This window comes from Papaver somniferum, chromosome 7, assembly GCF_003573695.1.
Source record: "Papaver somniferum cultivar HN1 chromosome 7, ASM357369v1, whole genome shotgun sequence".
Taxonomy (NCBI): Eukaryota; Viridiplantae; Streptophyta; class Magnoliopsida; order Ranunculales; family Papaveraceae; genus Papaver; species Papaver somniferum.
The window spans coordinates 224,543,434-224,567,069 of record NC_039364.1 but is presented as its reverse complement, the minus strand read 5'-3'; the positions used below and the strand labels follow the sequence as shown (position 1 = coordinate 224,567,069).

General features: G+C 34.9%; 1 long non-coding RNA gene across 2 annotated transcripts; it reads right to left on the bottom strand.

Annotated features, from left to right (window-relative positions):
• Positions 1–21,119: 21,119 nt before the first annotated feature.
• Positions 21,120–21,848, bottom strand: LOC113293409. Of its 2 annotated transcripts, XR_003332295.1 has the most exons (4): positions 21,599–21,848; positions 21,385–21,505; positions 21,254–21,289; positions 21,162–21,178 (listed from the first exon to the last, which is right to left on the bottom strand). It is a non-coding gene; the product is annotated as an uncharacterized LOC113293409 (long non-coding RNA). The 2 variants fall into 2 exon arrangements; XR_003332294.1 differs by lacking the exon at positions 21,254–21,289 and having other exon boundaries at positions 21,120–21,178; positions 21,599–21,847.
• Positions 21,849–23,636: the final 1,788 nt, after the last annotated feature.

Sequence of the window (23,636 nt, the reverse complement as noted above, 5' to 3'; positions counted from 1 at the left end):
GAACATGAACCAATTGATAAACCGGACTTATATTCCCAAAGAATGGCCTAGTATTATCAATCACCTCACAATAATCTTAATCGACGTAGCGAAAAAAGATATCGGGGAATCACAAACGATGAGACGAATTGTTTGTGATTTCTTTTATATCTTGCCTATCAGAGATATCAATCTCAAGCCAATTATTACAATTGTACTCGTACGATAGAAACAACAAGATCAGATCACACAACTACAAGAAAGTAGTATCGGTCTGGCTTCACAATCCCAATGAAATCTTTAAGTTGTTAACCTGGTTTAGAAGAAGAAACCAAAGGTTAAAGGAGAATTGACTCTAGCTTAGCACAACTAGTATCATACATAAGGTGTGGGGATTAGGTTTCCCAGTTGCTAAAGTTCTCCCTTATATAGTCTTTCAAATCAGGGTTTGCAATCAATATTAGGTTGGTAAAAAAGCATTCAATATTCACCGTTAGATGAAAACCTGATTAGATTCAAGCTAATATCTTTTAACTGTTAGATCGAAAACTAGCTTGTTACACACAAATGAAATGCACGTTTCTAGGCTTGTGTAACCGTACCCAAACTTGTACATTTGTTGGTTCAACAATAGTCAAACAAATGGTTAGCCATATGATCACTTTCATATCAACCATATTCTTCTTCACCATAACTAGTTCAAGTGACTCAAATGAACTAGTTATAGAGTTGTTCAATTGCAAGGAAATCTTATGTAACACAAGACACAATCGAAGCAAAAACGATTTGATTCACTCGAATCGGTTCATGAACTATATATCCACGGTTTGCAATTTGAATTCCTTAGTTTATATAAGAATAAGTTCACAAACATCGTTTTTAGATATAACCTACTCAAGTTCGCGGACTGGGTTCGGGGACTTAAGTTCCCGGACGGAGTTCACAAACTCCAGCAGAATTTCTCGGGTCGAGAACTTCCGTCAGTTTACATATATGTCTTTCCACAACAATGCTTATATCCTCCAATGGTTATATTATCTAAACTCTCATTTCAATCATTGAAACATTCTTAGACGATGTTGATATTCTATAGTTGTTATTCACAAACTATTTTTCGTCAAAGTAAGCAATTTTCAAAGTGATTGAAACTTGTCATGACTTTCGTCACTAAGTAAAGATGAACTTGGCTAAAGCGAAAGCTTACTAACACATATTTCGATAAATAGATAGGCGAGATAAACTCGGCTCGAAATAGCAAATGTGTATAATCTAAGTCTATATAGCAAAACGACTTTTGTCTCAAGATAGGAGATAAATAGACTTTTGAGTGATAATTTCAAGTCTCCACATACCTTTTATTCGATGAAGATCCACATGTTCCTTGAGTAGTCCTTCGTCTTGTATGATGATTGCCTTGGAATTCTTGAGCTCAACTACACTTTCTATCCTAGTTCGAGACCTTAGCTATAGTAGACTAGAAATCAAGACTTATAGTTTTGATCACTAACATTGACAAACATGCTTGAGATAGCAACGCATGCGAGTTCGACCGAGCAATTCTCTAACAATCAACCTCTTTGTCAATTTTAGTGACAAAACTATCAATACATATGGAATACAAAAAATAAATAAATTAACTTTTGTAGCTCCTATTCCACATGTCTAATCTTCAACATTACTTGAAATCTTCGTCACTTCCAAGTACTCCAATGATCCCAAAGGTTGTAAGTTCAGCATCATCGTTGTTGAAAATTCGTAGCTATAACAACAAGAAAACAAGAGTTCTCAATCATTGTTATACAGTGTCGTAGTATCATTACACAGCGTCAAAGTTCAATTGTATCACAACTTCAACAACAATACTATGGTGATATGTATCACTCCCCCTTAGTCAATATTCCATCTCACATGGAAACCACTCCCCCTTACATAATGATCCGAAAACCATATGTATTTGTAGTGTGAATTACATATTAATTCTCCCCCTTTTTGTCAATAAAATTGGCAAAGGTACAAGAACGGGATTCTAATGAAATTTCCGAAAGAGACATTTCATGACCAAAAGAAAGAAACACATATCATCTTATTTAGATGCAATCATATATACAAAGCTAAATGCATTCATCAAGGAGTTTATAAAGATACAAGATAACCCCTATAATATTCCGCACTCCCCTCAAAGATTTGGCAATTAAGCACAAGTTCAATTAAGAACTCTCCCTCATAAAATGTTATTCCCTAAAGAACAACAAGAGCGACTTTATTTTCGAAAGAAAAAAAGGATTTCTTTGGGCATAACAAATCACATACAAGTATGAATTTGAATCCAAAATACTCAATTAAATTAACCACAAGAGAACTCAAGATTAATTCAATAGAAAAATGCTCAACATAAGTGAACTTATGGAGACTAAAAAAATTACAATTAGATTAATCACAAGAGAACCCATAATTAATTTAATCGAAATACACAACCAAACTAATCACAAAAGTAATCAATTTAACTGGTCATTCTCATCATAAGAAAACTTACGGAGCAACAACTAAATAACCAAACACGATGATTAATTTAATTGAATATGCTCGACATAAAGTATCTTGCGGAACAACAACTAAGCTAATCATAAAAATAATCAACTTGGCCGTTTAGTGCTCAACATAAGACACTTTACGGAGCCTCACAGTAATACATAAAATATGGATCAGGGAAGATCAATACTGCGGAATACACAAGGATTCATTCTATTTTCCATCACTATTCACATAACAACATTCAATAGACATAATCCTTGCAAACAAAAGATTTTAACCTATCTTCCATCAATAATTGACATAATAGGCTTAACTTTTGTATTTGTCAAAAGTCTATTCATTCTTTTATCGATACATGCATATCGACATACGAAAGACTTTACTTTTGACAAGGTTTATCTGTACTTCTCATGGATCAATCATATGTAGCAATTTTAATTGAAAAAAATTCAAGGCTAAACATAATAGTTATTAGCATAACAACAGATGTTCAACATAAGAAGTTTAACAGATAACTAAAGAACTAAGCTTGATTGCGATTATATTTCTCAGAAATCTTACACACATGTTCAGTTAATTCAGGATGAATTCCCAACACGTAGCTTAGTTGTTCCTGAAGGCACTCAATTATTTCATTAAGAGGATTGTCTTCAGAGGAGGCTGGCTTCTTCATCTTGTTTATGTCAGTCTGGGATAGAGGAGAAGAATAACCAGTGCAGGTGCCAATTGGTTTAACCCGAAATTGGCTGCAGATTCTACTGATAAGACATGGAAACCCAAGATTCTTTTTCTGTGAAACCATATGAATCATCTGACGAATAATCAGACCGCAGAAATCAATCTTTTCACCTGAGATAAGGTAGCAAACTATCTCAGCTAGGGTTCTACTCCAGAGATTCTTATCAAGTGTACATGGAATCAGATTTGCAATTGCCAATTTGCTGAAGACCTTCAGATGAAAGCTAATGTTGTCAATAGACAACTTGCCTCCTGACCAAGATTCACTTCTATTTAGAAGCAATTCGGATAGATGAGCCTGAGTTGGTCTGAGATTCTCAGGTTGAGGAATTGCAAACGAGCGATCAAGTGATAAGTTCAACAAATATGAAATCACTTCACGATTTACCTAAAATGTTATCCCTCCAACCATTGTCTTGAAGCAACAACTGACTTTGTTAGCAGCATGCAGGTCAGCATAAAACTGGCAGGTCATTTCAGGAAATGAAGACCCAAGACCATCATGAACATAACCCCACTCATGTTGGTTCATAAACTGATGAAACTCAGGTTCGTTAACAGTACGATCATAAACCCTCTCTATAACAAACTTCCCTTTAAGGAACTTGATATATTTATTTCTAGCAAGAAGACTAGTGAAACTAATTTGAAGAGCAGGGTCATAATAAGGCTGTAAAACATCTAAACCAATTTCATCATCTTCAAATTCATCATCACTATCTATGTTTTGATTCGGTTGAGAACTTGAACGTTCAACACGGTATAACTTTTTCCTATGAGCCATTTTTGGACAAAAATGCAATAGAGAGGAAGAAGAACTTACTTGGTACACGAACTGGTTAATGACAAACCAGTACTCGAACTTCAAATACCCGAAAGGTTATTGACCCAACGTTCATGAGCTAATTCTGGAACCAAGAGAGCAAACCAACATTGATTTGGTTGAGAATCAAGATGATGAGGGTATGAGAACTGATCGGTTTCTTCTTGCGTCTGCGAACTGGAGAGAAGAAAAAGAGGGGTGAAGCAACCAAAGAGACCTTTTTTCTCTTTTAAGTGTTGAGTGAACCATTTGACACGTATGACAACTGGATTTGTACGTGAGACGGTTCTGGTTCAGCGTATGTGAACCGCTCGTGTGCAGGACAAGGACTTGTTTGTTACAAATAAGGAGCAACCTCTCAACGTTGATTTGTAGTTGAGTAATTTTTGTAGATACAAAAATCAATTTTGCACAGCATAACACCATGAGAGAGTCTCTTTCCAACAGCTCTTATGCCTCGAAGAATTGAGATCATTCCAGAACATAAATTTTATAGGATTATCAAAGGGCACTGTCAGAACCAAATAATTTTTGAAATTTAGATTTCTCTTTTCCATCTTTTATGTGGATAGTTTTTTGTATTGCACAGGGAAACACTTTTGGTAAAAGAAGTCATCCTAGATTCAACAATATCACTATCACAATAAAAAGTGCCAGGAATTAATTCATGAAACAATTCATGCATTGAGGTTGATTTCTCATTTAATTGAGAGTTAAACTCTTCATGTAGCTGATCTAGTTTGTTACCACTAACAGAATACTGAAGAGGAGCATTGCTCTTACTGACTAAAAAATCAATATTATCATCAACACGAAAATTGTTCATCATAACTTGATTTAGCCTGACAAGACACTCTTGTCCTTTCTGGAGAAAAAAATCAACATCAGAAGGTAGACTCTCAAGTTTCTTTTCACATCCTGAAAACACTTCAAGGGAATTTAAACCTGGTGGAGGTTTAGACAACATTTCTTCTACAGACTTAAGTAAATCAGTCATGGAAGAAAATTCTGGAATCCCTGGATCTGGTGGTGCATTTATTGAGATAGCACTTTTGTCCATAGAGTCAGATCGCTACAAACACAGACTTGTAAGGTCTTAAATGTGTTTTCCTGCTCTGATACCAATTGAAAAAGTGGGGGTACAACAACCACACCCAATATTTCGCTTAGCAATCTGTATGGAAAAACTCCAATATACTTTCTAGAGAATCAACTAGACAGTCAGACTCAATCTAGATAAAAAGTATATCAAAGAGTTTATATCTCAATCTCTCGATTTGATATATACTCAAGCAAATATAAATCTGCGAGTCTTTATCAAATACTAGAGAGATAACTTGGATGGTACCAAAGACCAATATCCAAGTGTCAATCAATTTAAATCAACAACCAAAAAGTCGGATATTCTAATCGATTGAACAATGCACAACCTGTGATATTTTAATTATATAACAAAATATAACGCGGAAAAGAAATAACACAGACACCAGAATTTTGCTAACGAGGAAACCGCAAATGCAGAAAAACCCCGGGACCTAGTCCAAATTGAACACACGCTGTATTAAGCCGCTAAAGACACTAGCCTACTCCAAATTAACTTCGGTCTGGACTGTAGTTGAACCCCAATCAATCTCACACTGATCCAAGGTACAGTTATGATCCTATGTCTCTGATCCCAGCAGGATGCTACGTACTTGATTCCCTTAGTTGATCTCACCCACAACTAAGAGTTGCTACGACCCAAAGTCGAAGACTTTAATAAACAAATCTGTATCACATAGAAAAGTCTACGGTAATAGATAAATCCGTCTCCCACGAATATACCTACGAGTTTTGTTCCGTATTTTGATAAATCAAGGTGAACAGGAACCAATTGATAAATCGGACTTATATTCCCAAAGAATGGCCTAGTATTACCAATCACCTCACAATAATCTTAATCGACGTAGAGAAAAAAGATATTGCGGAATCACAAATGATGAGACGAAGTGTTTGTGATTTCTTTTATATCTTGCCTATCGGAGATATCAATCTCAAGTCAATTATTACAATTCTACTCGTACGATAGAAACAACAAGATCAGATCACACAACTACAAGAAAGTAGTATCGGTTTGGCTTCACAATCCCAATGAAGTCTTTAAGTCGTTAACCTGGTTTAGAAGAAGAAACCAAAGGTTAAAGGAGAATCGACTCTAGCTTAGCACAACTAGTATCACACAGAAGGTGTGGGGATTAGGTTTCCCAGTTGCTAGAGTTCTCCCTTATATAGTCTTCCAAATCAGGGTTTGCAATCAATATTAGCTTGGTAAAAAAGCATTCAATATTCACCGTTATATGAAAACCTGATTAGATTCAAGCTAATATCTTTCAACCGTTAGATCGAAAACTAGCTTGTTACACACAAATGAAATGCATGTTTCTAGGCTTGTGTAACCGTACCTAAACTTGCACATTTGTTGGTTTAACAATAGTCAACCAAGTGGTTAGCCATATGATCACTTTCATATGAACCGTATTCTTCTTCACCATAACTAGTTCAAGTGACTCAAATGAACTAGTTAGAGAGTTGTTCAATTGCAAGGAAATCTTATGTAACTACACAAGACACAATCGAAGCAAAAAAGATTTGATTCACTCGAATCGGTTCATGAACTATATAGCCACGGTTTGCAATTTGCATTCCTTAGTTTGTATAAGAATAAATTCACAAACATTGTTTTTAGATATAACCTACTCAAGTTCGCTGACTGGGTTCGCGGACTTAAGTTCCCGGAAGGAGTTCACAAACTCCAGCAGAACTTCTCGGGTCGAGAACTTCCGCCAGTTCGCGGACTTGGCTCACGCCCCTATTCCGGTTCTCTTGATCAACAAAGTTCGCAAACTTCGGTTCAAGGAATAAGGACTTATACATATATGTGTTTCCACAACAATGTTTATATCCTCCAATGGTTATATTATCTAAACTCTCATTTCAATCATTGAAACATTCTTAGAGGACGTTGATATTCTATAGTTGTTATTCACAAACTATTTTTCGTCAAAGTAAGCAATTTTCAAAGTGATTGAAACTTGTCATGACTTTCGTCACTAGGTAAAGATGAACTTGGCTAAAGCGAAAGCTTACCAACACATATTTCGAGAAATAGATAGGCGAGATAAACTCGACTCGAAATAACAAATATGTATAATCTAAGTCTATATAGCAAAACGACTTTTGTCTCAAGATAGGAGATAAATAGACTTTTGAGTGATAGATAAGTTCAAGTCTCCACATACCTTTTAGTCGATGAAGATCCATCGGTTCCTTGAGTAGTCCTTCGTCTTGTATAATGATTGCCATGGAGTTCTTGAGCTCAACTACACTTTTTATCCTAGTCCAAGACCTTAGGTATAGTAGACTAGAAATCAAGACTTATAGTTTTGATCACTAACATTAACAAACATGCTTGAGATAGCAACACATGCGAGTTCGACCGATCAATGCTCTAACAAATTGAACCCGAGTTCCGAGTTAAGTGTTTTATTTATAAAAAGACGTCATTCGGTGATCCGAGAAATGTAGAGGTACGTCGATCACCTGAAGAATCATTTAGGATTAATTTTTTCATGTACATAATGGATCAAGCTCTTCTCTCGTTAAGGACTCGGTTTGAGCAATTTCAAATTTATGAAGAAAAGTTTGGGTTCTTATTTGATATGAAAAAGTTAACTTGATGGATGATTGGAAATTGTTGAATTCATGTACTGATCTTGAAAGTTATCTGAAATATGGAACATCAAGTGATATCGACGGAGCAGACTTGTTTAGTGAATTAAAAGTGATGACTTGTTTGTTACTGAATGAAGTAAGAAAACCCATTGAAGTGGTGGAAGCTTTAAAGAATATGGTTGGTTTATTTCCAAACGCGTGGGTAGCCTACAGAATTTTGTTAACTATACCAGTAACTGTTGCAACGGCGGAGAGAGTGTTTTCTAAACTCAAGTTGATCAAAAATTATCTTCTATCTTCTATGTCGCAGGAAAGATTAAACGGGTTGGCTATGTTGTCTATCGAACATGTAATGTCAGCAAATATAAACTATGGATCGCTTATACATGATTTCGCATGCGAAAATGTACGAAGAGAATCGATTTTCGAGTGATTACATTGAATTTTTCTAGTTAATAACATTAAGTGATTTATTTGTTATTTTTATAAGGTAGATGTGTGTTGTATTACTACAACAAATCAACAAACAGAAATGGATTGATTGGTGAAAACACCTCCTGAATCGATGATTCATGCCAATATCTGGCTTAAGTAAGCGCAACCAACAAGTTCTATTTCATTTATTTTCATAATGAAGAAGATAACTCTTCTCTTACAAACTTATATCCAATGATTAACCATAATGTTTACTCAATAGATAACTGACATGTTACACATGATCAATGGACAATAATAAAGTACTAAAGGCACTCTACTCCTATAGCTTGAGGCAGCCAACGTATCTCTCATAAGTGAACTAAGGTGTGTGTTGTTGCGCATCAGAATGCAACATTGCCTTCCCCTGAAAAGAATCCTTGTCTTCAAGGATAAATCTATGGTAATGAGCCTTGATGTTGGAGATTGCCTCCCAAGTAGCCTCCTCCGGTGAAGAATGCGTCCATTGAATCAAAACTTGTTGCACCAGTTGTTTTCCGATGAGGATAGTTCTTGTCTGCAACAGTTTCTCAGGTAACATAATTACATTCCCAGTAGGGTCGACGACGGGTAATACATAAGAAGGAGTGTTTTTGAGACAAATGTGTTGCTTCAACTGTGAGACATGGAAGACAGGGTGTATAGAGAGATAGATGGCAATTCCAACTTGTAAGAAACATTGCCGATCCTCTGCAGAACCTTAAAAGGGACATAAAACTTTGCTGAAAGTTTGAAGTTTTTCCTGAGAGACACAGAGGCCTGTCTGTATGGTTGAAGCTTCAAATAGACAAGATCCCCTACCTGAAATGATCTTTCAACTCTTGAATTGTCATCATAGAGTTTCATACGTTCCTGAGCCTTGTTGAGTGATTCTTTGAGTAAGTCCAGCATATTAGCTCCATCCTTTAAGTATGACTCCACTGTAGCCACATATATTGTTGCAGTAGTTGGAAAATCCATGTGTGGAGGTACATACCCATATAATGCCTAAAGGGAGACATTTTCAAGCCCCTATGATAGTTGGTATTGTACCACCATTCTGCAAGTGCTAGCCATTGACTCCAACTACTTGGTTTGTGTCCACAGATGCACCTCAAGTAATTCTCTAGTCATGCATTAACTCTTTCAGTTTGCCCATCTGTTTGAGGGTGATAACCAGTGCTCAAGTTCAAGCTAGTTCCCAAAGCTTTGAACAATCTTGCCAAAAGTTGTTGGTGAACACCTTGTCCCTGTATGACACAATAGAGGAAGACAAACCATGTAGCTTGAACACATTGGTGAGGAATGCTTGTGCCACAGAAGCAGCAGTGTAAGGATGGTGTAGAGCAATAAAATGAGCATACTTTGTGAGTCTATGAACAATGACTAAGATGACATTCTTTCTGTTGCTGACAGGTAGTCCATCAATCAGGAATAGGTAGTGGTTGTAGTAAACCAGCAGCATTTGTCTTGTCACTCTTATTCCTTTGGCAAATGTCACTGTGAGATACCAATAGTAAAATATCCTTATGCATTCCTTGTCAATAAAAATGTCTTTTAGCTCTAATATATGTGGCATGTATACCAGAATGGCCACCCACATCATAAGCATGTAAAGAGCGTAAGAATGTATGTCTGACCTGACCACCAGTGCCAATGTAAAGCCTATTCTTGTATCTTAATATGCCTTCCTTGTATGTGAAGTTTGGGACACTATCATCTTGAAGAATTAACTATGAAATGAGTTGGGCTGCTTTGTGATCTTGATCATAGATGTGTATGACATCTTGTACCCATGTTGGTTTAGAAAGAGATAAGGCATTGCAAGCAGCCTCAGGCGTTGGTCTTCTAGATAGAGCATCAGCAACAATGTTTTCAGCACCTTTTTTATAATGGATCTCATAATCAAATCCCAAGAGTTTAATGAGCCATTTTTGTTGTAAGGAAGTAGTGATTTTTTGGGTAAGGAAGTACTGAATACTGTGATGATCTGTTTTGATGATAAACTTGTGGCCTTGTAAATATTGCCTTCACCTTTGCACAACCACGACAATGGCTAGAAATTCCTTCTCATGTGTGGAAAGTGCTCTAGCTATGGGTCTTAATGGATTGCTGAAGTAAGCTATTGTTTTACCTTCTTGAAGTAGTACATCTCCAATGCACAAGTCACTAGCATCACTTTCAACAACAAATGGCTTAGTAAAGTCTGGCAAAGCCGAGATAGGTGTAGTGCTCATGGCCAATTTCAGTGCCTCAAAGGCAGTTGTAGCAGCTGAGCTCCATATGAAAGAATTTTTCTTGAGAAGATTGGTGAGGGGCTTGCTGATAGCTCCATAGTGTTGTACAAAATTTCTATAGTAACCAGTGAGGCCAAGAAATCCTCTCAGTTCCTTGATATTCTTTGGTACTGGCCAAGATTGCATACAAGCAATTTTCGTTGGGTCTGCAGAAACCCCTTCAGCTGTGACAATATGGCCCAGATACTCCAAAGAAGGTTAGCCAAAACAACATTTAGACATCTTAGAAAATAGTTGATGTTGTCTGAGTAAAGAAAAAACCAGTCTGAGATGTTCCAAATGCTCACTCATGCTGTAACCGTAGATGAGATATCATCAAAGAAGACCAATACAAATTTTCTCAAATATGGCTGAAAGATTTCATTCATGAGTGCTTGGAATGTAGCTAGAGATTTGTGAGTCCAAATGGCATGACTTTAAACTCATAATGTCCTTGATGAGTTCTGAATGCTGTCTTGTGGATGTCTTGATCATGCAGTCTTATTTGATGATAGCCAGCTCTAAGATCAATCTTGGAAAAGATGACAGACCCTAGTAGTTCATCTAATAACTCATCTACAATGGGTATAGGGAACTTATCTTTGATAGTAATGTTGTTGAGTTTCCAATAATCAACACAATATCTCCATGTATTTTCCTTCTTCTTGACTAAAAGTATGGGAGAAGAAAAAGGACTGTGGCTTGGCTGAATAATTCCAGTTTGATGCATTTCCTTAATTAGTTGTTCAACTACTCCCTTCTGAACATATGGACACTTCTATGATCTTTGATTTACAGGTGATGAGAGGGGTTGTAAGGGAATGGAATGATCTAGACTTATTTTAGGTGGAAGTGTAGAAGGTTCTTGAAAAATATCAGTGTATTCTTGTAATAGTGGAAGTAAAATATCTGGAGTTTTAGGTGGTGTTGAGGTTGGAGATATGGAGAATAGTTGAGCCACCAAGCCATGGGAGTTGTTGTAGAAGAACTTCTTGACTGCTGAACTACTCATCATCAAGAATGAGTGTTTAGGAGTTGTCCCCTGTAAAGTGATCTTATGGTTTTTATAGTTAAAGGAAATATTTAGTTTTGCAAAGTTGAAAAGCACATCACCTAGTTTTCTTAGCCAATCAGCTCCAAGCACTATGTCACAACCCCCTAGTTGTAAAACTCTTAAATCTTCCACAAATTTGTATCCCTGCATGCTCCATTGTAGCTTAGAACAAATTCATGAACTTAGTGTTTGTTCTCCATTAGCAACAGTGACCCTCATAGGTGGAGTTGGTGTGATACAACACTGAAGTGAAGAAACCAACTTACTATCAATGAAACTGGTTGTGCTGCCTGTATCTATGAAGACAAAAACAGTCTTCTTGTTAATGATACCAGGTATTCTGATTGTGTCTCCAGTTACAGAGCCAGTGAGAGAATGGAGAGATATTTCAACTTCAGATTGTATTGGAGATTCAGGTGCTTCCTCAAAAATATCTTCCTCTTCTTCAGTATCCTGAGATTCAGGATTATCCATGTGTAGCATGTAGATTTTTTGTTTTCCTTTACAAAAATGACCAGGTCGATATACCACATCACAATTATAACATAACCCTTGAGCTCTTCTTTTATCCATCTCCTCCTGAGAAAGTCTTTTAATTATAGGAGTTGTAGGTGTAGGCTTTGGAGGAGGTGTGAAAAAAGACTTTGGGGTGGTAGTTCCAGATTTAGGTGAAGTGATAATTGGTTTAGGAGGTAAAGGGCTAGGAGGTATGGTCTCTGTGAGTTGTAATGGGTATTGAAGGATTTGGTAAATGGCTTAGATGCTGCATTGGCTAACTGAAGTTTTTGTTCTTGTAGTCTAGATAATGAAAAAGCATCAACTAGAGTTTGTGGGTGAAACATGGACACAGATTTTCCAATGTCATCCTTCAATCCACTGAGGAAGCTCATAAAAAAATAGGATTCACTCAAAGATGGATTCATGCGTGACATTAATGCCTTGAGTGATTCAAACTCTTCATAGTAATCATCCACAGAAGAACTTTGGACCAATTTATTGAAACTACTAACAAAATTTTCCTCTACATGATTTTCAAATCTAGCACAAAGATGAAGAGATAAATCCTGCCATGTAATTCTATTTCGATTAACTTGAAAGTTTAGAAATCATTTCTCTGCCTTACCTTCAAGGTAGATTGCAGCTATGTCGACCTTCCTGTGTTCCTCAATTTCATTGAGTTGAAAATATCTTTCACTCTTTTGAATCCACCCTGTGGGATTAGTTCCATCAAATCTTGGAAAATCGAGCTTAGGAATTCGATGATGGTGATTAAAAAAGATTGAATGATGTTGGTGAAAGTAATTTGAGTGTTCATCATTGTGGTTATGTGATCCACCTGCATCTTCAGTTCGATTAGGATTAATGGGTTTACTGAGTAGTTGAATAAGGCTTCGATTATTCTCTTGTAAGGTTTCTTTGAGGCTATCCTTTACTGTATCGATATGGTGAGTAATATCTGTGGAGAGGGTTTTGAAATGGTATTGAAGTTGAATGATAGAAGCTTCATTAGCTGCAGTTTTATCAGCAACATCTTTGAGCATCATTGGAAAAAAAAAATTGGTGTATAAAGCAAATCTGATGCCAATTGTTGTATTACTACAACAAATCAACAAACATAAATGGATTGATTGGTGAAAACACTTCATGAATCTATGATTCAGGCCAATATCTGGCTTAAGTAAGTGCAACCAACAAGTTCTACTTCATTTATTTTCATAATGAAGAAGATAACTCTTCTCTTACAAACTTATATCCAATGATTAACCCTAATGTTTACTCAATGGATAACTGACACGTTACACATGATCAATGGACAATAATAAAATACTAAAGGCACTCTACTCCTATAGCTCGAGGCATCCAACGTATCTCTCATAAATGAACTACGGTGTGTGTTGTTGCGCATCAGAATGCAACACTGTGGTGACAATGCGTAAGCTAATTAATTTTTTTTTTTGATTCTTATGTCGGGTTATGTACTAATTCTCTTTTTGAATTTGTACTTCGATATTAGTACTGATAAGCATTGTCGTTTAAGGCAACACAAGTAGTCCTTGTAGAAAGGTTACTGGATTAGTAGGAAGTACTTGCAATCATGGAAGGAGCCAAGGAGGTTCCAAAAAGCTTACTGTGTTTGACTTAACAAATTTCGATAATGGTTTCATTCCAAGCAAATAGCTTTATCAGGTAACTCATTAGGCTCAACTTCTTATTCATTATTATTATAGTTAAATACATTCGTTAAGTTAGGGGGCCACAAAATTTTTTTGCATAGAGCCACCAAATTGTCAGGACCGGGCCCGAATCCCATTTTATTTCACTCAAAGGAAGATTACAAAATTTGTCCGTCACATGGACCAAACAGGCCATCATTCTCTTAATGATCCCTTATTCTCTCAAACATGAGACCACATCTCTACCAGCTCTCCTCTATTGATTTACAATGCCTTTCCTAACATTTATATCTCAGCAAATGGCCAAATCGCGCATAAACGAATGCCCAAGTCTTGGACAGCCAAGTGTCCAAGGGGTAGTTTCCATAACCACCTAAAGTTGTGCATATATTACCATGGTCTCCACCTTGTGACAACTCATGTTGCACCATGTTCTCCAACTTGTGCCAACTCATCTCACATCATTGGCATGCTCGCAAATCCAATAACTAACTATAACAATCACTGAGCCGTAATACGCCACTATTGCGCATCACTCTGACATGGCCTGAGCTGAACTTGCTTGGACACTTAAGCTTAGATAAAATCATACCAAAATTCCTTCCAACCGATGCCAACAATGCAATACATTATTTTCTCATCTTCATCATTTTTGTTGTACTTAGGTAATTGCCCGATTATAGTAATGCATACTCTTGCATCACTAGTTTGCTTATACTGTCCAAGCTTTGGTCAGCCTTGGACTAATGCATAGGCCAACTCTTGGCTTATTCCACGTTCTTGCATCATCCTTGAGTTGGCTAACTCAATTCCACGGATACGCCTCAATAACAGCTTGTTGCATTTGTCATTTGGCATTGTCTAGCTTTCCTCAATGAAGCTTCATTCTGTAGGCAATAACTTGGCCACTGACTCTGCATTGTAGCGCCATCTTAGCGCTTTACTGGCCCTGTAGGGTTCCATTATATTAACGCTTCATGGTTTATGCAGTGTAGCTCCATCATGGCTGACTAGGCCGACTATGTTGTAACACGCCACTGGTGCACATCACTAGCCAGACCTGTAATTCCTGGCTAGTTAATTGGGGGCTTATACAAATTATTTGAGCCTATCATTTTCTTCACCCAACCTAGAGAAGGGGATATGAGATGTCTAAAGTGTATGAAAATACTAAAATACCCTTTACATCAACCTTAATAATTCTAATTATTAAAAATAAATACAAGAACCTAAATCATTTATACTAATAATGTTTTATCAATATACTAAAACCTTTTTTTTCCTATTTCCATCAAAATCAAAAACTAAAACCTTATTCTAAAAAAAAATTCAATTTTCTTTTTTTAGGTTTTCCAAATAATATTTTCGGCAACAAAAAGTTCGAGAGATAATGTCAAATCCTTTTAACCCGTCTCCTTAAAGAGGTATTCATCAATGGTTTAACTATAAATCTTTGAAATCGTCTCATCAAATTTTTCTGAAACGCAACCAGAATCAGTTGATATAAGCATTAGCGTATACCGATTGTTGTTGATGTTCATCAACCACGAAAAACATCGCACAAAATCAATGGATACAATACACCTACATAAACCGATTGTGGGTTGATGTTCTTCGTGTTTGATGAACATTAACCATAGTCGGTATATGCTAATGACTATTTCAACCAATAACCATGTTTGAATTTTTACACGAAGTAAGAATCATTGATTTAGGTTTATCCTATAATCCCGTCATTTCCTTTTGATGTGTCCACTTTTCTGGGTGTTTTTTAAGACCAAATCGGTCTTTATGTGACTTGCATATGTACCAATTATGGAAAGGTAACTATTTCTGTTAGAGCATTGCTCGGTCAAACTCGCATGCGTTGCTATCTCAAGCATGCTTGTCAATATTAGTGATCAAAACTATATGTCTTGATTTCTAGTATACTTATGACTAAGTCTCAGTCTAGGATAGTTAGGAATAGTTGAGCTCCAGACTCCATGGTGATTATCTTGCAAAGACGAAGAACTACTCAAGGAACCAGTGGAACTTCATCCGACCAAAAGGTATGTGGATACTTGAACTCATCTTGTCACTCAAAAGTCTATCTACTCTATCTCCTACTCTTGAGACAAAAGTCGTATAAGTATGATAGTTTTCATACATACACATTTGTTATTTAGAGCCGAGTTTACTCGCCTATCTTTTTCTCGAAATACGTGTTGTTAAGGATTTTGCTTTAACCATCTTCATCTTTACCCGTGACGAAAGTCATGATGACGTTTCAATCTTGAAAATAGCTTTAATGACGATAGTCGATTCTTTATGTCTAACGACTGTTATAACATTATAGAAGAATGTTCAACGATTGAAATGTAGAGTTCAGAATATGTAACCACCTATGGATGTAAGCATATAGTGTGTTCGCACATTAGTGTATTTTATACATGTGCCGGAAACCAAGTGCATGCATATGTGTGCATGCGGTATTGGTGAAGGAGACAGGTTGGGTACGCGTACTGGCGGAAATTCACGTCCGTGAAATTCTACTGAGTTTGAAGTTTACGAACTCAAAAAACCAGTCACCTTAGGTACGCGTACTGGCGGAACTTTTTCACCCGAAAAAGTCTGCTGAGTTTGGAAACTAAAACCAACTCAAAATCCGGTAGCTAAGGTACGCATACCCATACGAGTACCCAAGCTAGTTATTTCTCAAATCGGTAGTTCATGGACTTAAAACAATAAATTATAAGGAATGCAATCTTTGCAAACCGTGGGTATATTGTTCATGAATTGATTCAAATGAATCAAACCGATTTTGTTTCAATTGTGTCTATGTATAAAGACCTAAGCAATTGAACAACTCTTGAACTAGTTCTTATGAGTCATTTGAACTAGTTATGAGAAAGATGAATATGGTTAATATGAAAGCACTCATATGGCTAACCATTGGTCAACCATTTGTGAATCAACCAATGTACACATTTAGGTACGGTTACTCAAACCTAAATGAATACATTTCATTTGTGTGTGACAAGATAAGTTTCGATCTAACGGTTGAAAGATATTAGCTTGGATAAATCAGTTTTTTCATCTAACGATGATTATTGAATGCTTTGTTATCAAGGTAACTTAGATTGCAAACCCTGATTTGAAAACTATATAAGGAGACGTCTAGAAACTGTGCAAAACTAAACCCCACACCTCCTATATGATACTAGTTGGTTTGCTAGAGTCGATTCTCCTTTAATCGTAGGCTTCTTCTAGAGACCCTGTCGATTAACGACTGAAAGACTTCATTGGGATTGTGAAGCTAGACGAAACTACTTCTCTTGTAGTTGAGCGATATGATCTTGCCATTTTCTATCGTACGAGTTCAATTGAATACTTGACTTGAGATTATATCTCTGATAGGGCAAGATAAAAAGAAATCACAAACATCTACGTCTCATCGTTTGTGATTCCACAATATCTAGTTTTGCTACCGTACGATTTAGATTATTGTGAGGTGATTGATAATACTAGGATGTTCTTCGGGAATATAAGTACGGTTTATCAATTGGTTCTTGTTCACCTTGATTTTTATCAAAAAACATAACAAAACTTTTAGGTTTATCTGTGGGAGACAGATTTATCTATCCTTGTAGACTTTTCTGTGTGATACAGATTTGTTTACTAAAGTCATCGACTTTGGGTCGTAACAACTCTTGGTTGTGGGTGAGATCAGCTAAGGGAATCAAGTGCGTAGTGTCCTGCTGGGATCAAAGACGTAAGGAGCGCAACTGTACCTTGAATCATTGTGAGATTGATTATGGTTCAACTACAGTCCAGACCGAAGTTAGTTTGTAGTAGGATAGTGTCTGTAGAGGCTTAATACAATGTGGTGTTCAATCTGGACTAGGTCCCGGGGTTTTTCTGCATTTGCGGTTTCCTCGTTAACAAAATTTCTGGTGTCTATGTTATTTCTATTCCGCATTATATTTTGTTATATAATTGAAATATCACAGGTTGTGCGTTTGTATCGATCAATTGTGAAATCCAACCTTTGGTTGTTGATTGGAAATTGATTGATCCTTGGATATTGGTCTTTGGTTCCATCCAAGTTTATCTCTCTTGTATTTAGTTGAGACTCGCAGATTGCTTGAGTAAGATTTAAATCAAGAGATAGAGATATTAACTCCTTGATATACTTTTTATTAAGATTGAGTCTGACTTTCTAGTTGATTCTCTTAAAAGTATATTAGAGTTAGTCCATACAGATTGCTAATCGAAATATTGGGTGAGGTTGTTAGACCCCCGCATTTTCAATTGGTATCAGAGCAGGCAAACACCTTAAAACCTTATAAGTTTGTGTTTGTTCTATCCTCAAAAGTCTATCCCTATGGGAAATATTTTTGGGAAACTTGTTCATGGCATCTGTAACGCACACCAGAGTCTCTTAAAGACTGTTCAAAGATTATTATTTTCTATACCTATGGTCACTCATAATAATCATATTCCATCTAAAATCCTAGATGGTGAAAAACAGTCCAAAGGAAAAATTAATCCAGTTTTTCATGACCCAGTTAATGGCTAGTCCACTTGTGAAAAACATTTACTCCCTATGTTTTTGGACTAGATTATTTACTCGCTAGTCCAAAAACTTTGTGGAGATTATAAAATGTATTTTCTAAATGCCTAAAACACCCTTCCAGATCTAATTAGTATCAACACATGTAAATGTTACTAGTAGTATGTTACTACATACTAGTAGTATCAATATGGTGATACTACATATTAATATGTACTATATTAATATGAAAAACTGGATTAAACAATTATTCCTACAAATATGTTACTAGTAAATTAGGTAACTACTTTACTAGTAGTAATATGTAGCATCAATATGTAGTAACTAGTAGTAATATGTAGTAACTAGTATACTAGTATACTACTAGTAGTAACTAGTAGTAATATGTAGTAGTAATATGTAATATCAATATGTAGTAACTAGTAGTAATATGTAGTAACTAGTATACTACTAGTAGTAACTAGTAGTAATATGTAGTAATAATATGTAGTATCAATATGTAGTAACTAGTAGTAATATGCAGTAGTAACTAGTAATAATATGTAGTAGCTAGTATACTAGTATACTACTAATATAGTAATATCAGTATGTAGTAATTAGTAGTAATATGTAGTATCAATATGTAGTAACTAGTAGTAATATGCAGTAGTAATATGTAGTATCAATATGTAGTAACTACTAGTAATATGTAGTAACTAGTATACTAGTAGTAATATGTAGTAACTAGTAGTAACTAGTACTTTACTAGTAGTAACATATATAGTATAACATAACAATATTAATATGTAGTATCAATACATACATAACATAACAATATAGATATGTAGTACATAACATATTGATACTACATATTGATATGTAGTATCAATACATAACATAAAAGTATCGATACTACATAACATAAAAGTATTGATACTACATATTACTACTAGTTACTACATATTACATATTGATATGTAGTATCAATACATAATATAAAAGTATTGATACTAAATATTACTACTACATATTACTACTAGTAGTAACTAGTAGTAATATGTAGTAGTAATATGTAGTATCAATATGTAGTAACTAGTAGTAATATGCAGTATCAATATGTAGTAACTAGTAGTAATATGTAGTAATTAGTATACTACTACTAGTATACTAGTAGTAATATGTAGTAAACTAGTACTTTATTAGTAGTAACATATGTAGTATAACATAACAATATTAATATGTAGTATCAATACATAACATAAAAGTATTTATTTATATGTAGTACATAACATATTGATACTACATATCAATATGTAGTATCAATACATAACATAAAAGTATTTATTTATATGTAGTACATAACATATTGATACTACATATTGATATGTAGTATCAATATGTTGACACTACGTATTGATATGTAGTATCAATATATAACAGTTATGAACTAATTCTAGTAGTATACTAAACATAAGTTTACAAATATAAACCTATTTTAAATTATATTACTATTCAGGTAAGTTTAGTTTTATTAGTAGGTTAATATTCAGTTTGAAGCATGACATAAGTTTTATTTGGTATCGGTAACTGTATTTCAATAGTTAACGGTACCAAGTTTAAACTGTTTTATTAGTAGGTTAAACACTACGTATGAATTAAAACCAAGTTTTGGTAAATTCAGTTTAAACCGTTAAACCGATACCAAGTTAAGATTATACTAAACACTACGTTTAATTTTGTTGTATTTGACTAATAGTTTGATCCCAAATTTTGGTATATAAGCAGTGCTAAATGTAAAGATAAATATGGATCGTTTGATGGAAGATCCATATTTCCAATTTTGTAATTTTTTAAAGAGGTTTAAGGATTCCTCCATACCGCATAATTAATTACAAATTATCTGATGCTACGGTGTGTAATAACGGTATTTGTCTAGCGACACCATTTATCATGGTAAAGAATTTATCTCAATCCTGCATATTAGGGACTCCATTCTTGAATATGTTATACCCGTTAAGTATTAACAATACGGGCATTGAATCCCTCATTCAGGGACATAAAATATTATTTGAATTTGTCTCTGAACCTAGGCAAAAATTTATTAACCAGGTTCAAGAAAAAATCAAGCACAAAGAAAATTTTTGTTCTTCTTAAAAGAGGAGATTCAATATAAGCAAATACAAGAGAAACTAAATTGCCCAAAACTCCAAAAACAAATCAATGATTTTAATGATCTTCTAGTGAAAGAAGTTTGTGCTGAAATCCCAAATGCATTCTGGGAAAGAAAACAACATATAGTAGAATTACCTTATGAACCAGATTTTTCTGGAAAAATGATTCCAACAAAAGCCAGACCAATTCAAATGAACAATAGATTATTAGAAATATGTAAATATGAAATTCAAGATTTACTAGATAAAGGTTTGATTAGAAAAATTTACTCTCCTTGGAGTTGTCCTGCATTTTATGTAGAAAAAGCAGCTGAATTAGAAAGAGGAGTTCCGAGATTAGTCATCAACTATAAGCCGTTGAATAAAGCATTAAGATGGATTAGGTATCCAATTCCTAATAAAAAAGATCTTTTAGATAGATTACATAATGCTGTCATATTTTCAAAATTTGACTTAAAGTCAGGATATTGGAAAATTCAAATCGCAGAAAAAGACAAGTATAAAACTGCATTTACGGTTCCCTTTGGACATTATGAATGAAATGTTATGCCATTTGGTTTAAAAAATGCTCCATCAGAATTTCAACATATTATGAATAACATATTTAATTCTTATTCAACTTTTACAATTGTATACATTGATGATGTATTAATATATTCTGAATCAATTGAGAAACATTTTAAACACTTATCAATATTCCTCAAAATAGTAAAACAGGCCGGATTAGTGGTATCTGCAAAAAAGATGAAAATATTTCAAACCCAGGTTAGATTCCTTGGTCACAATATTAATAAAGGTACTATAATACCTATAGAACGGGCTATATCCTTTGCTGATAAATTTCCTGATGAAATCAAGGATAAAAAACAATTACAAAGATTCTTAGGAAGCTTAAATTATATAGCATATTTTATAAGGAATTAGCTAAGGATAGCAAACCTCTATATGCAAGATTACGGAAAAACCCTGCTAATTGGAGCAGTGAGCATACAACTGCTGTTATAAAAATCAAAGCTAAAGCTAAAGAATTGCCATGCCTAACTATAGCGAATCCAACAGCCTACAAAATAGTTGAGACTGATGCTTCAGATGTCGGATATGGAGGAATCCTTAAACAAATGATTCATAATAAAGAGCAATTAGTAAGATATACCTCAGGTGTATGGAAATCGGCACAACAAAATTACTCAACCATTAAAAAAGAAATATTGGCAATAATTCATTGTGTTACTAAATTTGAAAGTGATTTGTTAAACCAGGAATTTCTTATTAGAGTGGATTGTCAGGAAGCTAAGGAAGTATTGCAAAGGATGTTAAAGATTTAGCCTCTCGGCAAATTTTTGCAAGATGGCAAGCCATTTTATCAGCGTTTGATTTTAAAATTGAATATATAAAAGGTGAAACTAATTCTCTACCTGATTTCTTGACTCGTGAATTTTTACAGGGGAAGCATGGACTGCCAGATAACTAGGGGAAAGGCTCCTCAATTTTCTTACCCATCTCCTAATAAAAGGAACAAAAGTAATCCTATTATAATTAAAGGAAACCGAAATAAGGGAAAACAATATTCTTCTTTAGAAGAAAAGTAGGCATTTATAATGTCCACATCCATACCGCTTTTAGCGTTGGAAACAGAACATGCTAACAGAGATCCTGCAGAAGTTGCAAGCATGTACTTAAAAGAGCATATTTTACCACACTATGGTAAAACTAGAGAGTTTTATGAAACAATACTCATAGAGACAGGATCTATCCTTTTAACACATAACACGACCAACAGTAATGGTAATGGTCCTCCTGCGTTCTCCAAGCTTGTTATTCTTAAGGTATTATCATACCGAGATTGGGGAATGAACCCTCATGGGTTAAAAAAATTCAATGATCACCCCCATATCAGACCGAGATCATATTCTTATACTGATTATATTAAAGCATGGACACATATTTTTTGCTATCAAACTCAGAGATTCTCTCATTCCTGGTATATTGGTTTTAAAATCAATACAATCAAAGAGCTACCAAATTGGTTCAGAGCATGGCTAAGTAGCTGGGGGCCATGCCCAGAGATTTTACCTGCATATATTGTAGATATGTTAAATAAGTTCTTATGATATAAGAAGATTAATGCAGTGGTTCTTTATACTGTATGAAATCCCATGGATTCTAAGATGGAATTATTCGATTCCACAAGATAATGATCCTGATTGGGATTATATCCCTTATTTAGAAAGGAAATTATATATCAAATGGTGGGATAGATATAATGCAGCACATCTACAACCATCTACATTTAACATGCAGTTTGTTGCAGCTCAGCTTATGGTATCGGCATCAACCACCTCAATGCCGATGGAATTCTCAACCCACATACTCGCACTAAAGCATAGGCACGGGGACTTGTCAAAGGAAGAATTTAAGAAGTAGATTTTGGAGGCACTTGATAACGAAGATTTGGGTTCCCAACCGTCCTCGTCAAAAACCTTTGAGGAAGAAGAGATAAAATCGGAAAATACAGAAGACCTAAATGCAAATGTGATGATTTCTTTGGAATGATTTAGGGTTTAAATGGTTCGAAGAAGATAGAAAAATTCTAATTATTTTCCGGCAAAAAATTGGTCAACTTTTCATCAACAGGAAGCAAGATCGACTCCACTATTCACCAAGGACACGTATTTGCTTCAAAATAGTAAAAGTGAAAAGGTTTAATATTTTCCAAAAAAGAAAAAAGGTAAATCTTATCTAAGATTTCCACCTTAGATATGTCTTCCACTTGTCTACCACTTATAGGTTGTTGTAATTATAGATAGGATTCTCAAAAAAGAAAATCTTATCTCTTTTGTTTCTTGCAAACTTTCCCCTATATAAATACCCGTTAAGGGAAAGGGAAAGGGCAAGTTTTTAGTTTTCAAGAGTCATTGTTTATAAGTTTGAGAGTGAAAGTTTCTGAGTATTTCCTACTTTGAGAGTGATAGTTTGTGAGTGTTTTCATGTTCTGAGTGTCAATCTGAAGTTGTTTGGTGTGTTATCTAAAAGGAATAAAAGACTACTTTGTAAGTATCTCTACTCGTTATCTATGTTTTAAGTTTATTTTAATTATGAAGATTTCATTTCTTTTTTAAGTTTATTTTAATTATGAAGATATTATGAAGATTTCATTTCTTTAAATTTTGTATTAGTCATTTCTTAAATTA